This window comes from Rhipicephalus sanguineus, unplaced genomic scaffold, assembly GCF_013339695.2.
Source record: "Rhipicephalus sanguineus isolate Rsan-2018 unplaced genomic scaffold, BIME_Rsan_1.4 Seq950, whole genome shotgun sequence".
Taxonomy (NCBI): Eukaryota; Metazoa; Arthropoda; class Arachnida; order Ixodida; family Ixodidae; genus Rhipicephalus; species Rhipicephalus sanguineus.
In genome coordinates, this window is record NW_023616357.1 from 61,405 (window position 1) to 79,795 (window position 18,391).

The window sequence follows — 18,391 nt, forward strand, 5'->3', positions numbered from 1 at the left end:
TTGTAGGTGTGGTCCACAACAGCTAATAATATGATGCTGTACCACCCCGTATAATTAATGTAATCAGCGGCATTCTCTTTTGGGGGACAGACTTCAATATGGCACCCGTCCAGGGCGCCCATGCCTTGAGGAAACTGTCACTGCCGCAAACCTGCGTACGTGCTCGGCGACTTCGCGTTCCCTGGGAAATTTTACGTAGCGGGATTCTAGACGGCGAAAAACAGTGGCGCAAAACTCGCGGAAAACAAGATGAACAATGTTATATGCACTACGGAGTGCAGCGGTACCGGAAGTGGTTATATGCACGACGATGCAGCGCCATGTCGATAAAGCGGTTGCGGTTGGAAACCTCCGCTGATGCAAGCCGAAGCACGCCGCTGCAAGCACGCCGCGGCCTCCGCCAAATTTTCGCTCGACGTGCTTCTACAACCATGGAGATAAAAGAGGCAGAGAGATTTCAGTCTTTTGCAGAGTTTGCAAATGTGTTTCGTCAGTTTCAAGTGACCACGAATACTTTGTTAAGAAAACAAGCAAATCAGTCGACGTGGTCAACGCACATCTCTCATCGGCAGCGGCGAAGTTGGAAAAGCAGCTTGAATTCGCTAATGCTACTTTCACTTGCAAGCATGGTGGGCCGCGCAGGACTACTGGCACTAGAATTCGTCCGAATGAAAGGTATGGAATAGAACTAGCGTTACAGCGGTGTAAAGCATAGCTTATTGCAAAGGCCTTCCATTTGGCGAGAATTGTGTTGCCGTAAATTGTGGCGACGCGCGCTCTGACTCACTTTGCCCTATTCTCTTAATAAGGACAATGAAGAAAGATTGCCCGGCTTGCATCGTCATCGCTGCCAGGAGATCTTTCCAGGAGTTGGAAATAACCAGCGTCATGCTGGAGCACAATCATGACACGACACCCGCGATCTTCAACTCATATCCAGAGTCCCGCAGGTTTGGGGACCATGAGAAAGAACTCGTGGAAGCACTGTTAGAAATGAGAGTTCCTCCACGCTTGATTCTGCAAAAACTCGAAGAAAACTCAGGTAAGTGAATATTTCTATCATTAAATTACAACTTTTAATAGAAGCTTGTGTTTCTTTTCTTTCTCTCTTTTTCTTGCTGGATAAATGTTCAATGACAATTAACTCTCTTTCGTTTGGTTTGGAAATCATTCCAGGAAAGACTCATACAGCTAGGGAACTTCATAACCTAAGAAATAAGAGAAGAAGAAGGCACGAAGCAGACCAACTCATTAAGTGATTGAGGAATTGCTGTCCACACGGCAAGCTAGGATAATTCCTATCACTGACGAAAATCAAGAGCTGCAAATTCTTTTTATACAATCATCATCATCATCAAGAGGGTTTTTGCGTTGTTTCCGAAAGTGCTTCTCCTGGATGCTACTTACAGGACAAACTCAGGATGCCCCTGTTTGTTTTCGTCATTGCGGATGGCTTTGGCCGCAGCCATGTCGCTGCCGCCAAAGCGGCCAAAGGGTTGCTTATGCAGTCGTTGCCTCGGAACAACAACATGTCACAAAATTGCTGCAGGCATTTGTGAATGAAAATGAGGATGCTACAAAAACAAACGCCGTTGTTGTTGACAAGTACTTTACCGAAATAAATGCTGTTCGGGAAACATTCCCATCGCAACCGGCAGTGCATCTATGCCAGTTCCACGTCATGAAAGCATTTAGATCAGCTGCAGGAGAGTTTTCCGAATCTGCAGAGGAGCGAGAAAGGCTGATAAATAGCTTTAGTGAAATGGTCAATGCACCAACAGCACAGTTATTCGAGGAAGTGCAAGAAGAATTCTGTAGGTACGCGAATGAAGATGCACTGAAATACTTCAACACCAACTGGGCAAAAATACCTCACATGCGGGCAAGGCACTTGTGCAATGCTACATTTACTGGAGGCAACAACACTACCAACCGCGTGGAGTCGCACAATGGTACAGTCAAAGCTATTTCGTCTACGTCACAAAAACTTCATGAAGCACTGCGTGCCCTCGTGAAGATCTCCAGCGCAATGTGGCGTGGCGCAAAGCACGAAACAGCCGTTCTACAGACGTGCGAGTTCTATACCTATGGCGCCTCAAGTCAAATGGACAGAATGTTTTCCAAGGCTCTCACTCCGTATGCTTGTAGCCTTATCAGAAAGGAAGAAGAAAAACGAAAGAAAAGCAATCCAGAAGTTCAGAAATTAACATCAGAGCATTACCGTGTATCTTCATTTTGTGATAATACATGACAAAGTTTGCTTGGATGAACAGACATGCACCTGCACAACATTTTCTAGTCTTGGTTTAAGTTGCCGCCACTTCTTGGCTGTGTGTCACAAGTTCGGGAAAAGCCCAGATCTACAAAAGGCTGTGAAGATGCGTTGGTTTGATAGCTACCAAATCTCCTTCATGGCAGAGGGCATGGAACTGGCTGCAGACCAAGGGCACCCGTTAGAGATTGTACCAGTGGAACCTTTAACTATGCCCGGACCCTCGTATGGCAAAACGAACAGAAATCAACGATTCAACTGCGCCATGCGAACACTAAAACGAATGGCCGACCATTTAGCTGATTGTCCAGCTGATATTTTTTAGCATGAGACTTGAACTCTTAGAAGAGGTTCATGGAAGCTGGTTAGAGCCAAAGTGCCCAATCAACTGTAGCTGCTGACAAGGCAAGCACAGCCATGACAGAACTACCATCCAGGTGGAGCATGATGTCCCTGTAGCTGAGCCAGCTGCTAATCGGACGGTACCGCAACTGAAGCTCCCTGTGGTTAAATGTCGGGGTAGTCCCAAGAAGAGTATTGGCCAGAAGCTGCATAAAAAGATGAGACACCCCACAAGCACTGCATCAGTGCCATTCGAACAGCTTCCCGAGACTTCAAAACACAGATGTAAGTTGCAACTACTCGTTTTAATTTGCCCAAACGTAATGCAACCTTGTCTTTTCCAGTACTTCTGACTGGTATAGTAGGAGAGACTGTATGCAACAGTGTCCTCATTCGTGGCCACATTGTGGATGAATCTGAAGTTGAGGTGTGCCCAGACGTTCTACTCAGTGCCCTTTTAGACTATAGGGTCAAGCTACGCAGTTTGAAGAGGTTCTTCACTGAAGATGCCTGGACACTACTGATGACATCGGGTACACTACATTGTTAAATACATGTAAAGGCAGAGGTGCTCGGCTGCTGTTTGCAAACGAACAGGATAGAACTCGAGCCACAGCAAAGTTTTCTGGTGGTGGGCTCAAATTTCAAAGCAGAGTATCTAGGCCAGAAGCTATTTGGAGCCCACTACTACAGTGCCAATCACAGCATGGATGTTGCTTTGAGGCCTAAAAATACCATCTGTTATTAAAGGGGGTACTGACACAAAATTTCGCGGCCGAGATAGCCTGCTGGATCGATTCCCGTGTACGTGCGTGTACCATCTGCAAAATATCGACAGCGAATAAGGCTTGGAAGGTATTTTATATGAATTTTGAAGTTCGCGAGCGCGATCCAGCATTATCGGCCGCACCTGGTGCATTGACACCCTCGGAGGTGACCCGAGGTGACCCCCCCTACTTCCCCTACGTAACCGTTGCAGCCGGTACAAGTTATGATGACGTCGTAGCCGCCATTTCTATTTTGACGCGCTTCCCCACGAATTGCTCCTCGCCAGCGGGTCAAACCTGAAGTGATTCGACACGTCGAAACTTCCTTCCATCCCAGTCGCGAGAAAAAATCGTCGCCATCAATCAATCAATCAATCAATCAATCAATCAATCAATCAATCAATCAATAAGTTTATTATCATGATATAAAAGAATATTACATGTAGTAAAATATACAGACGAGGGTCCCAAAGTACACGACTGCAACGGGACCCTCGGTGATGATTACAAATAAATAAAACAACAATAAGCAGCTGTTAGAATCGCAGAAACAAAGAATACACAAAGCAGACTGAAAAACAAAAGGGCATGGCATCAAAAATACGAATAATAAATACATTGTGAAGTAACAAAAAAAGACCGATCAACTATTTAACAGATGCTCTTTTAATGATTTTTAAATGAAATAAAAGAAACTTTTACATTTTAGTGAAGTGGGCAAGTTATTCCATATGGAGATGGTACAGAAGAGAGAAGGTGATTTACCATAGTTAGTATGAACCTTAGGAAGTAAAAAGTTATTGTTAGCCGCAAACCTGGTTGTGTTAGTATTAACTAACATCTTGGGATCAATGAAATTAGCAGAAAGTTGATTTTTTATTTGTTTATGCAGAAACATAATTAGATTAAACCGAAATAGGTTGCTAACCGTTAAGATGTTATTGCACTGAAGAAGGGGAATGGCGCTACTGACGCGAGAGCAGTTAAAAACAACGCGAAGAGCTCGATTTTGTAGATGTTGTAAGGATGAAAGATGACACTGGTAAGTATTCCCCCATGATGCGATGCCATAAGTGATATGAGAATGAATGAATGCGAAGTAAAGAGAAAGGAGTGCTTTATGAGAAAAATATGAGCGAGCTTTGAGTAATGCGCGAATGCCGAATGCTGCCGTTTTTCTAATGTGAGCAATATGGAGAGCGAAGGTAAGGTTAGCATCGAGGTGAACGCCAAGAAATGATACGCTGTCGCTGACATTAAGGGAAGCACAAACACACACAGGAGTGTCACAATCGTTCAACGAGGCTGGTCGCTCGCAGAAACTTCATCAGCGCCTTCGTTGCTTTCTGGCGTGAAGCTCGATCTTTCCGACATTCCAAGACTGACTGCTCAGAAAGCGGCTGGTCGTCGAGGCGAGCAAACACTGATGCGCGGGACTGTCTCTGGCCTACACTGATGCGAGGGACTCAGACGACGATGAGCCCGACGACGACAGACAGCGCGGAAATGCGTCACTGTTCTGTGTGCTCACGTGACCGAGCGTTTCACTCGCTAGGTGGTAATAGTTGCACCCGGCGGCTTGTCGTTTTTGGAGCTCTGTCAAACCGAAACTGAGGCTGTGTCGGTAATGAGGAGCTTGTAATTAATTATCTGTCGCGCGCTGCAGCAAACGATGTGCCGTGTTATGACTAACAGGACCCCAGCAACACATTGCAGCAAAAAAACGCGGGGCGAAAATTTTTGTGTCAGGACTCCTTTAAGACATTGAAGACTTAGGTATTTTTGCATTTCATGATGTACCTCATTATGAGAGGTTATTTTTTACTGTTCTTTACACACCAGTAAGTGCAGGAAGCTTGGTTATGAAGGTATACCAGAATATATTTTGCCCTGGAAACTGATCAAAATAGGTTGCGCATCATGTTACCTCTCTGAATGCAGTTAAGTTATACATGGGCAATCTTATTCAATTGAAAAGACTGTTACTCTAAGAACCAGTGTTGTACTTGCAGTTGCCACAAAGAAGAAACACAAGTTATGGTTGTGCCACAGCTGCAAGGAAAAGGACGATGGGCAGATCAAAATGATATCGTGTGACCAATGCCTGGAGTGGTTTCACTGATGAGGTTTATCGAGCATTTTTAAAAGAATATACATGTGTTAACATTCTGCTTCTTTTGTGCAGGAGCTGTGCTGGAGTCCGTAATGCAGATGCAAAGCTGAAGCAATGGTTTTGCTATGCTTGCAAGCTAAACTGAGAGCATCCCAGCTGCTTTAGCCACTGAAGTGGCTTTAGAACATTGAACTGGGCAAATGATGATTAGTGGGGCTTTTTGGCGCAAGGGCCATGGGTGGCCAAAGAGCGCCATGTCTGTTATGTGGTGTTGGCGATGACCAATGATTACGATGACAGGGTGTATTGTGGCTGTATAAAGGCCTAAAATCACGCGCTATAAAGAAGCGTAAAAAATGTGTATACAGTATAAAATTATGGCAGTGACAAGTGGTGTGATCTATGGGTGTGGGATAAATGACGAGTGAGCATGGTATTTACATGTGAGAGGCGGGATAACAGCACGAGTGCCTCCTCAAGGCCTTTGATCCCAAAGGCCGAGAGGCAGGTGCTTCCTTTGATGGAAACCGTAGCAGCAGCCTCAATCATGAGGCCGCGCTACGGAGCGCCTGGAAAAATAACGTTAAAATTGTGTACATCTTTTAGGAATGCAAACAGGGACTGATATTTAAAATGGGGTTCTCTGCCAATGAACATAAAAGGATGGAGTGGGTACTGTAGGTATATGGGTGAAAAATGCTTTTTTCTGAGAGCGTCCAGTTCCGTGCATTGCAGTAAGGTGTGGAGTACAGTTAGTGGATCGCCACAGTGATCACACAGAGGTGGATCGCCTCCGGACAAAAGATATGAGTGGGTACTATGTGTGTGGCCAATCCTCAGTCTGCAAAGTGTAACTTCTGTGTAGCGTGACTTCGATACCGGCGGCCAATTACCTAGATGTGGTTTGATAACGTGTAGCTTATTTCTTGTCTGCATATCCCATGTGGTCTGCCAAAAGGCCCTGAGCTTTCTTTTGAGGAAGGGTTTTAAGTCTAGTGGGGGAATAGCTATGAGTGTATTGGGACTGTTTTCGTGGGCGGATACTGCTAGGTGATCCGCCAACACGTTGCCTGCAATCTCGCGGTGCCCTGGCACCCAGCACACTACGACACGTTGTTCGAGTGTGTAGATCGTGCATAAAAGAGAGTATAGCGAGACAAGGACAGGGTTTTTGTGTTTTTTCAGAGTTTTTAAAGCTTTTACCACGCTTAGGGAATCCGTGTAAATAACTGCCTTTTGTAGTTTTGAGTGTCTTATGTGTTTAACAGCCGCAAGTATCGCGTAAGCTTCCGCTGTGAAGATACTTGAGTTTGGGTGCAGAATACCGGAATCGGAAAAGGATGGACCAACCGCTGCGTACGACACAGAAGTATTGGACTTTGAGGCATCTGTGAAGAATTCTGGACACGTGTATTTGTGCTGGAGTTCGAGGAAGTGTGTGCGGATATGTGCAAGTGGCGCGTGCTTGGTAACTTCCACGAAAGAAACATCACAATCTATAAGCTGCCACTGCCACGGCGGGAGACGTGGAGCGGGAGCCATTAGAGAGTGTTCGAGAATTCGCACACCCATTTCTTCAGCTAGAGCCCTCACACGAAGTGAGTACGGCTGTCTCACCGAAGAACGGTTGTCGAAAAGGGCAGAACTGGACAAATCATTGATTGTGGAGTGTGAGGGGTGTTCCTTGTTTGCGTTCACCTTCAGAAAATATACAAAAGATAGGTAAGATCTCTGTAGGTGTAGCGACCACTCGTCCGATTCGACGTAGAGGCTTTCCACGGGGCTGGTGCGAAAGGCGCCCGTAGAAAGGCGAATGCCTAGATGGTGGACAGGGTCAAGCATCTTCAAGGCGCTTGCTGTCGCCGACTGATAGATTATTGCACCGTAGTCTAGGCGAGTGCGTATGAGGCTTTTGTACAGATTCAACAGACACTTTTTGTCACTACCCCACGTAGTGTGTGACAACACTTTTAGAACATTCATTGTTTTTAGGCATTTGTTTTTTAAATATTTAATGTGCGATACGAACGTAAGCTTACTATCGAGAATTAGGCCTAAGAATTTGTGCTCCGTCTTCACGGAGAGATGTTGACCATGCAGGTCAATATCTGGATCAGGATGAAGGCCTCTCTTTCGAGAGAACAGGACACAGGTGCTTTTTTGAGGATTAAGGCTGAAACCATTCTCGTCCGCCCATTTGGAGATCTTGTTCAGCCCTAGCTGGACCTGACGCTCACAGATCGAAAGGTTGCACGACTTAAAACCGACCTGTACATCGTCGACATATGTGCAATAAAACATATTTCGTGGTATGCAGAGGCGCAAGGAATTCATTTTGATAATAAAGAGTGTGCAACTAAGTACACCACCCTGTGGCACTCCCGTTTCTTGAAGAAATGGTCTTGATAGAACATTTCCTACCCGGACTCGAAACGTGCGATCTGACAAGTAGCTCTCTATTATATCTAGCATTCTACCACGTACACCAAGGTGGGACAGGTCTCTTAGTATTCCAAAGCGCCATGTTGTGTCGTAAGCCTTTTCCATATCGAGGAACACAGACAGAAAGAACTGCCTGTGGACGAATGCGTCACGGATTTGTGCCTCGATACGTAACAGGTGGTCAATGGTGGATCTGCCCTCGCGAAATCCGCACTGGTACGGGTCAAGTAGATTGTTCATTTCCAGGAAATGTATAAGTCGACGGTTTATCATCTTTTCGAAAAGTTTGCACAGACAGCTTGTTAGCGCGATGGGCCTGTAACTCGTAACAGAGGATGGATCTTTGCCCTGTTTAAGAATAGGAATGACAATCGCCTCTTTCCATGACGAGGGATCTCGCCGGAAAACCAGATGGCGTTATACAGGGAAAGTAAGGTTTTTTTCGTTTCGGCAGGTAGGTTTTTCAACATGTCATATACCACACGGTCAGATCCTGGGGCGGAATTACTGCAGCAGCTTAGTGATACCTGTAGCTCAGCTAAGCTGAAAGGTTGGTTATATGCCTCGTGCTTTGTGCTTTTCCGCTCTAGTTTCTGTTTTTCTATTCTTGTTTTGTACCGTTGGAAGACTTCAGAGTAATGCGCGGAACTGGACACTTGTTCGAAGTGTGCGCCTAGGTAGTTCGCCTGGTCTTCCAAGCTCTCACCTTCTGTGCTTACTAGAGGAAGTGAATACGCTTGTCTTCCTACTACCCTAGTGACCCTGTTCCAGACTTTACCCTCGTGTGTATATGAACTAATGCCTGATAAAAACTTCTGCCAACTTTCTCTTCTAGCCTGTCGGCGCGTCCTCCTGCCTTGGGACTTTATGTTCTTAAAGTTGATAAGGTTCTCAGCTGTCGGAGAATCGCGAAGCAACCTCCATGCCTTGTTTTGCTTGTTTCGCGCAATTCGACAGTCATTATTCCACCATGGGACACGTTGTTTTCGAGACCGTCCGCTTGTTTGTGGGATGCATTTGCTTGCAGCATCGATCAAAAAGGCTACAAAGTAGTCCACAGCAGCTTCTATACTTAAGGTACACATGTCAGTCCAGCTTAAGATGGTAAGTTTTCGAAACTGTTCCCAATCGGCTCTTTCAGTCTGCCATTTAGGAACCTGTGGAGGACATTGATTTGTTATTGCTGCGCTTAGAACTATTGGGAAATGGTCACTTCCATAGGGATTCCCAATAACTTTCCAATTAAGGACTGGAAGAAGGCATGGAGATGTAATGCTGAGGTCTATTGACGAGTAGGAATTGTTGGCGAGATTATAATATGTTGGCTCTTTCCGATTCAACAGACACGCGCCGGAAGAAAAGAGAAAATTTTCGATCAGACGACCTCGCGCATCGCAGCGAGAGTCACCCCATAGATCGCTATGCGCATTCAAGTCCCCAAGGACCAGATAAGGCTCGGGCAGTTCATCCACCAAGGACTGGAATTCTTGTTTTTGTAGGTTGTATTGTGGCGGTATGTATAGAGAGCAAATGGTGATGAGTTTATCTAGAAGAACTGCTCGAACAGCCACTGCTTCCAGGGACGTCTGTAGTGGTAAATGTGTACATGCTACTGATTGGTTGACTATAATGGCTACACCGCCGGATGATACCGTGGCATCATCTCGGTCCTTTCGAAAAATGAGGTAGTTTCGTAGAAAGTTTGTGTGTTGTGGTTTTAAATGTGTTTCTTGCACACACAGCACTTTTGGATTGAGTTCGTGAAGGAGTTCTTGAATGTCATCGAGGTTTCGAAGAAGGCCTCGGATGTTCCACTGTAATATTTGTGTGTGCATATTAATCATACAAAGGTGCTGTGTGTACAATAAGGAAGTGTGGAGTGTTCAAGTGAAATACTTTGTTTCAGGAGGCAGGACGGTCGTCCGGCCCCGTATTGGCTTTTTTGTTTTCTTGGCGCGGTCCAGAGAACTGCGCCGGTGTTTCGGCACCAGTGGTGCCGATGCCGTGTCCATTGCCTCCTCGGAGGCACTGGATGCCCGCACGGTCGGGCTAGTGGCTCGAGTTTCGGGCCTCGCCTGGTGAGACGAGGCCTTGAGACCCGACGGCCCTGGAGTCGCCGGTCCCTGTTCGCGAGTTGGCGGTGTAGCCTTAACTACTGCCGCCTTGGGGGCAGGCGCCACAGCCGACGGGTCGCTCTGCGCAGACCGAAGGAGTGGCGGCGGCCGATGCGACGCGGCCCCCCGGCGCGCCGCATCAGCGTAAGGTGTGGTGTGAAAAGGTGAGCACCTCTTACGGGCTTCACGGAAAGAAATGTTTTCTTTTACCTTGAGGGTGATTATGTCTTTCTCTCTTTTCCAGTTCGGACAGGATCGCGAGTAGGCTGCATGATCGCCGTCACAATTGACGCAGTGGGGTGCTTGTACAGTTTTCAGAGGGATGGCCTTGGCCTCCACATCTCGCGCAAGTTTCTTGACCACGGCAGCTCTGCGAACCATGGCCGAATCGCTGGCATTTGAAGCATCGCCTCGGATTTGGGATGTACGGGCGGACGGCTAGTTTGATGTATCCTGTTTCAATGGTTTGTGGTAGATCGCTGGATTCGAAGGTTAGTATGAGATGCTTCGTCGCTATTTCTTTGTTGTCGCGTCTGATTATGATTCGCTTCACATCGGTGACATTTTGCTCTTTCCATCCTTCTAGAAGTTCTTGCTCTGATAATTCAAGGAGATCTACTTCTGAGACGACTCCGCGTGTGGTATTCATTGATCGGTGAGGTGAAACAGATATTGGAATGTTGCCAAAGGTTGCTAGACCACCAAGTTTGTCGTAGTGGTGTTTTCAGGTAGCTCAAGCAGAAGGTCACCGCTAGCCATCTTAGTTACCTTGTAGCCTGGCCCAAAGACTTCGGTCAGAGACTTTGCCACAACAAATGGGGAAATCGATCTGGCTTGTTTGTCTGTAGCTTCACTATGGATTACGTGGAATTTCGGATAGGAGGTTCTCGGTCGGTTGAAACAGGTTAGTTCTTCGGTGCGTACCCTCTTCTGAGGGAGACGATCAAGTAGGCGGGGAAATGAGGGTGTTCCCATGATTGTTTTGTTTGTTTCGGCAGCAATGGCGGCCACCCACCATGGAGTCCAACTAGGGGACGCTGAAGCACTTAGATGTATAAGGCTACAGACGCCAGCCGTACAGTGCCGCTATAACCTAATATAACTACTCAAGCGAGAGTAACTACACAAGGTTAACCCTTGCCGCCAGGAAAATCGGAAGTAACGAAAGGGAGGAGTAGACAGGAAAGATTTAAAGTGAGAGAGAAAGACGAAGATGAGGGGAGAGAGACAGGAAAAGGCGACTGCCGATTCCCCTGGGTGGGTCAGCCAGGGGTGCCGTCTACGTGAAGCCGGGGCCAAAGGGGTGTGTTGCCTCTGCCGGGGGGCCTTAGGTCCAATCACCCGGCGTCGGCTCAACCCCCAGGATCCCCTTTTCCCCGGACACGGCAAAGCCACGCACGGCTAGGCGTGGGAGGGGGTCGAAACCCCCCCGTTAGCTCGGGTCCGTGGTGTCGCTACACACCAAACGCCTGCTTCCGCAGACGCCCCTGCGGGGTGAACTGGGCAAATAAACAATGTTTTCTGGCAAGGTGCTGCCCCCATGTGACTCATGTGTCCACATCTTTTTTTTTTGTACTGAGGGCACTGACACAAAATATGTTCGATGGTTTCGTCATTACCGCAATGGTCACATGCAGCACTGTCTGTCATTCCAATGCGGCAAGCAAAGGCGTTCGTAAAAGACACCCCAAGCCACATGCGGCAGAGAAGGGTTGTCTCGGATCGAGGTAGGCCAGAGACAGTCCCTCGCATCAGTGTTTGCTCGCCTCGACGACCAGCCGCTTTCTGAGCAGTCAATCTTGGATTGTCGGAAAGATCGAGCTTCACGCCAGAAAGCAACGAAGGTGCTGATGAAGTTTCTGCGAGCGACCAGCCTCGTTGAACGATTGTGACACTCCTGTGTGTGTGTGTGTGTGTGTGTGTGTGTGTGTGTGTGTTGTTGTTTCCCTCCCTCCCTATCCCATGCCTTTCTTACTTTTCTGTCTCCCCTTACCCCTTCCCCAGTGTAGGGATGGTCGATTAAAATTTTTAATCGATTAATCGTTAATCGGTAATCGATTTATCCTTTAATCGATTAATTGCTTTCTGTGGAATCTTTTAATCTTAATCGACATTTTTAATGGTGCTTTAAAACCGATATCTCTTTGTTTGAGAGGCATCGTTCGTGTTCAATATGGGCCCAAATCTTTCATTAGACGCGCTGACGGTCCAAAATTCCCCTTTCGAAAGTGTCGACGACGGGCCCCTTGTGTGCAGTGTGCGAAAATTCACACTTTCGCACACTGGACACAAGGGGCCCGTAGTCGTTGGTTGATGTCGCGGATTCAAGCATCTGTGGCTATCATCCCTGGATTATTCGGCAGCAGGTCGCATTTCTCGAAGCCTGCCTACTCGAGCTCATCGAAACCGGAGGCGCGTTCGGGGACCAGACTGGTTGGAAAGTCGCAGTTGAAACATGGTTGGTGGCGGAGAGTTAGGAAATCCCGAGAAAGGTAAAAGAGACGAGAAGAAATTAAATATAAGACGCTCGCTCTAGTAAGCAAGTCATCTTTTCTCGGTTTGTCGGTTTATTGTGGAAGCCCTACATAATACTATAATTGCGGACTGATGCGATCTTTTCTTGAGGTCACCTATGCAGATTTACACAGAAATATACTGGCCTCAAACAGACCATCCTACGGCAACTGCGGAAATTGAAGGAAAGAAGATGACATTTAGGGGCTCGTTTTTCTTTGTTAGACACAATATTAATTAGAACTAAGAGACAATTGCTAAGAAAAAGTATAGGGGGTGTATTTGTAATAATTGGGATTAAATCTGAAGAAAGTAAAGTGGACGGAAAGATAACTTGTCGCCGGAAGGGGACCGAACCTGCGACCTTCGAATTACTTTTAGGGGCTCGTTTTTTTTGTTAGACACATATTAATTAGAACTAACAGACAATAATGCCAAGGAAAGTATAGGGGAGGTTAAGGGTGTATGACAAAGAAAAACGAGCCTTAAAAGTCACCTTCTTTCCCTCATTCATAGCGAGGGTCTCGTGTCTGGCAGACTTGCTGCCTTCAGGTAGTATGCGAGGGATTATTGGTGAGTGCCAGCTCGTAAGAAAAGGTCACTGCTACGTGACGCCAAAAGGCAGAAAAAGAGTGTTCCACACTTGCGCCATGGCTGTGATCGGCGCTGACTAACACTCCTAGGTTTAAATGCACATGTGTACCTATGAAGTGGACGGGGTATGACCGCCGCCGTAGCTCAGGGTAGAGCATAGGACGCGTTATTCGAAGGTCGCAAGTTCACGTCGGACGCGTTATTCGAAGGTCGCAACTGCCGGCGGCAAGTTATCTTTTCGTCCGCTTTACTTTCTTCACATTTATACCCCAATTATTCAAATAACATCATCTATACTTTCCTTGGCATTATTGTCTGTTAGTTCTAATTAATATTGCGGGAAATAGAGTGACATGAGTTTCTGCCTCCGGCTAGAAAAAACAGCAGCTGCGCCAGTATACTCCGCAGGTTTCACCTGATCTTTGCCGTAACACGGCGCCACTCACACCTTTTCAATTGCGCTTACATCCTGAACTGTGAGCGCTATCTAGTGTACCAGACGTTACAACATAAATTGCGCGACTGTCCTTTCTTGTCACAGCAGAAGACGGGGGCCTCTAGCTGAAAGCTGTATTCCTCCCTAAATAAGCGACCATACAGTATTACTAAGTGCTACAAGGTCACTTCTTCAATAGTAATGCACTGGATGCTAGACGTTCGGTAAACCGACGCGTAAAGTTGCGGATTACATAAAGGGTCTATAAGACCCATTTCACAATTCACGAGTGCGCATTCCTGTGCTACATTTTCTCTCAACTAATGGCAGCAACTTTCTTGCTTCAAGTGGAGACGAGGTCGTAGTTGCGCGTGCTGTCTATTATGCGTGTTCGTGTCAAGAGAGCCGAGTTTACACTTTCCGCGTCCCAGCGCAAGCAAACCGCGCTTGAACACTCTGTTTGAAGAAGTGACTAGCTGCCATTAATTGGGCTAACTGCATCGTAAGAAAGTTAGCTCAACAATTATGAAAATGGTATATATACCCTATAAGACGGACAGTTGGGCTAGTTTGTATACAGCAAATAAAAGATGGTTACTAGCGTCGTTGTCCTCTTTACGCTAGCAAACGTATCCTATTATGTATATACGGATTACCTAATCATCTCCAATCATCGTACTCATCACTCTTTTTGCCCCGTGCGTTTTCCCCGGTGCAGAGTAGCAGGCAGGGGCGTACTAGCTCAGGCCACCCTCTCTGCCTTATAATACATTTTCTCTCTGTTTCATTGGTAAACAATATTTTATTTGCTAAAAAGTAAAACAGAACGGCACTAAGAACCAGTGAGTAAATAAGCAGCGCATATTGCAATGCCGCACTTACACAAAAAACGAGTAAAATCTGAGGGTTGAATAAAACACAAAGAAAGTTGCGATTGACACTACAGGTGACGAAAACGACTTGTTTACCAAACGTAAGCAAACATGCGTTTATGCGGCAACACGATGAAACAGCGCGGCAAAAAACAAACACGAACAAAATAAGCTACAAGACGATGCGCTGGCACGTATGAAATTTACAGAAAAGAATAAACTTCTCTTTTGAAAGTTGGCGAATCGCCGTGCTGCTTACTTTCTCAACAGTCCCCTTTTGTTTTGTTTCATGGGGTTGCTGTTCCGAACCACATGCTTTTTTCTGCTGAGCGAAGAAATGTCAGTTGCCCGAGATGCTCGGGCGACAACCGACACCTCCTTTGGGTCGCCACACATCCAGCATGCGATTGATTGATTAGTGGGGTTTTTTGGCGCAAGGGCCATGGGTGGCCAAAGAGCGCCATGTCTTTTATGTGGTGTTAGCGATGAACAGTGATACGATGATAGGGTGTATTGTGGCTGTAAAGAGGCCTAAAATCTCGCGCTATAAAGAAGCGTAAAAAATGTGTATACAGTCTAAAATTATGGCAGTGACAAGTGGTGTGATCTATGGTTGTGGGATAAATGACGAGTGATCATGGTATTTACAAGTGAAAAACGGGATAAGAGCACGAGTGCCTCCTCAAGGCCTTTGATCCCAAAGGCCGGGAGGCAGGTGCTTCCTTTGATGGAAACCGTAGCAGCAGCCTCAATCATGAGGCCGCGCTACGGAGCGCCTGGAAAAATAACGTTGAAATTATGTACACTTTTTAAAAATTCAAAGAGGGACTGATATTTAAAAAGGGGTTCTCTGCCAATGAACATAGCAGGATGAAGAGGGTACTGCAGGTATACAGATGAAAAATGCTTTTTTCTGAGAGCGTCTAGTTCCCTGCATTGCAGTAAGGTGTGGAGTACAGTGAGGGGGTCGCCGCAATGGTCACATACAGGTGGATCGCCTCCGGACAAAATGTATGAATGTGTACTGTATGTGTGGCCAATCCTAAGTCTGCAGAGTGTAACTTCTGTGTGGCGTGATTTTGATACTGGGGCCAGTTACCTAGTTGCGGCTTGATAACGTGCAGTTTATTTTGTGTGTGCCTATCCCATGTGCTCTGCCAAAAGGCCCTGAGCTTTCTTTTGAGGAATGGTTTTAAGTCTATTGGAGGGATAGCTACAGATGTATTGGGACTGTTCGTGGGCGGATGCTGCTAGCTGATCCGCCAACACGTTGCCTTGTATCTCGCGGTGCCCTGGCACCCAGCACACTACGACGTGTTGTTTAAGTGAGTAGATCGTGCATAAAATAGAGTAGAGCGAGACAAGGACCGGATTTGTGTGTTTTGTCATAGTTTTTAAAGCTTTCACTACACTTAATGAATCCGTGTATATCACTGCCTTTTGTAGTTTTAACTGTTTTATGTGTTTAACTGCCGCAAGTATCGCGTAGGCTTCTGCCGTGAAGATACTGGAATCAGGGTGCAGAATACCGGAATCGGAAAAGGATGGACCAACGGCTGCGTACGACACAGAAGTGTTAGACTTTGAGGCATCTGTAAAGAACTCAGGGTGTGGGTACTTGTATTGTAATTCAAGGAAGTGTGTACGGATATGTGCAAGTGGCGCTTGCTAACTTCGACGAAAGAAACATCGCAATCTATAAGCTGCCACTGCCACGGCGGGAGATAGGCAGCGGGAGCCATTAGACAGTGTTCGAGAAGTGGCACACCCATTTCTTCAGCTAGGCTCCTCACACGAAGTGAGTACGGCTGTCTCATCGAAGGACGGTTGTGAAAAAGTTCAGAAGCAGACAACTCATTGATTGTAGTGTGTGAGGGGTGTTCGTTGTTTGCGTTCACCTTCAGGAAATATACAAAAGATAGGTAAGATCTCTGGAGGTGTAGCGACCACTCGTTCGATTCGACGTAGAGGCTTTCCACGGGGCTGGTGCGAAAGGCGCCCGTAGATAGCCTAATGCCTAGATGGTGGACAGGGTCAAGCATTTTTAGGGCGCTTGGTGTCGCAGACTGGTAGATTATTGCCCCGTAGTCTAGGCGAGTGCGTATGAGGCTTTTATACAAATTTATCAGACATTTCTTGTCACTGCCCCACGCAGTGCGTGACAATACTTTTAGAACATTCATTGTTTTTATGCACTTGTGTTTTATGTACTTGATGTGTGTTATAAAGGAGAGTTTCGTGTCTAGGATAAGCCCTAGGAACTTGTGCTCCGTTTTACCGACAGACGCTGTCCATGTAGGCCAATGTCTGGATCGGGATGGAGGCCTCTCTTTCGGGAGAATAAGACGCAAGTACTTTTTTGTGCATTCAGTGTAAAGCCATTTTCGTCTGCCCATCTAGAGATCTTGTTTAAACCTAGCTGGACCTGCCGCTCACACATCGAGAGGTTGCACGATTTAAAGCCGACCTGTACATCATCGACATATGTGCAATAAAACATATTCCGTGGGATGCAAAGACGCAAGGAATTCATTTTGATTATAAAGAGTGTACAGCTAAGTACACCACCCTGTGGCACTCCGGTTTCTTGAAGGAATGGTCTTGATAGAACATTTCCTACTCGGACACGGAACGTACGATCCGACAAGTAGCTCTCTATTATATCTAGCATTCTACCACGTACACCAAGGTGGGACAGGTCTCTTAGTATTCCGAAGCGCCATGTTGTGTCGTAAGCCTTTTCCATATCGAGGAACACAGAAAGAAAGAACTGCTTGTGGGCGAATGCGTCACGGATTTGTGCCTCGATACGTAACAGGTGGTCGGTGGTGGATCTACCCTCGCGAAATCCGCACTGGTACGGGTCAAGTAGATTGTTTGTTTCCAGGAAATGCATAAGTCGGCGGTTTATCATCTTTTCGAAAAGTTTACACAGGCAGCTTGTAAGTGCGATGGGCCTGTAACTCGCAACGGAGGATGGATCCTTGCCCTGTTTAAGAATGGGAACGACGATCGCCTCTTTCCAAGACGAGGGGATCTCGCCGGAAAACCAGATGGCATTGTACAAGGAAAGTAAGGTTTTTTGCGTTTCGGCAGGTAGGTTTTTAGCATGTCATATACCACACGGTCGGAGCCTGGCGCGGAACTACTGCAGCAGGTTAGCGATGCCTGCAGCTCAGCTAAGAGAAAGCTCTGTTGTACGCATCGTGTTTTGTGGATTTGCGCTCTAATTTCTGTTTTTCTATGTTGTCTTGTAGCGTTGGAAAGCCTCGGAATAGTGACGAGCTGGACACTTGTTCGAAATGTGCGCCTAGAAAGTTTGCTTGGTCTTCTAAGCTGTCGCCTTGTGTGTTTACTAGAGGCAGTGAATGTGTTTGTCGTCCTTCTACCCTACTAATCATGTTCCAGAGTTTCCTTCTTGTGTGTATGAATTGATGCCTGATAGAAATTTTTGCCAACTCTCTCTTCTAGCCTGTCGGCGCGTTCTCCTGCCTTGAGACTTGATAATCTTAAAATTTGTAAGGTTCTCCGCTGTCGGGGAGTCGCGAAGCAAATTCCATGCTTTGTTTTGTTTCTTACGCGCATTTCTGCAATCACTGTTCCACCATGGAACTCGTCGTTTTCCAGAGTATCCACTTGATTGTGGAATACATTTGGTTGCGGCATCAATCAGAAATGATGTAAAGTATTCTACAGCTGCGTCTATGCTTAAGGAAGACATGTCCGTCCAACTTAACAGTGTAACTTTCCGAAACTGTTCCCAATCGGCCTTCTTAATCTGCCATTTTGGAACCTGATGGGGACATTCATTTGTAATTGGTGTGTTCAGAAGTATTGGAAAGTGGTCACTTCCGTAAGGATTATTGATAACTTTCCATTTAATTAGGGGCAGAAGTGATGGAGACGCTATGCTGAGATCTATGGA

The 18,391-nt window shown here is 46.4% G+C and overlaps 1 pseudogene; it reads left to right on the forward strand.

Annotated features, from left to right (window-relative positions):
* The first annotated feature begins 431 nt into the window (after positions 1-431).
* LOC125756846 (uncharacterized) lies at positions 432-5,639 on the forward strand (annotated as a pseudogene).
* Positions 5,640-18,391: the final 12,752 nt, after the last annotated feature.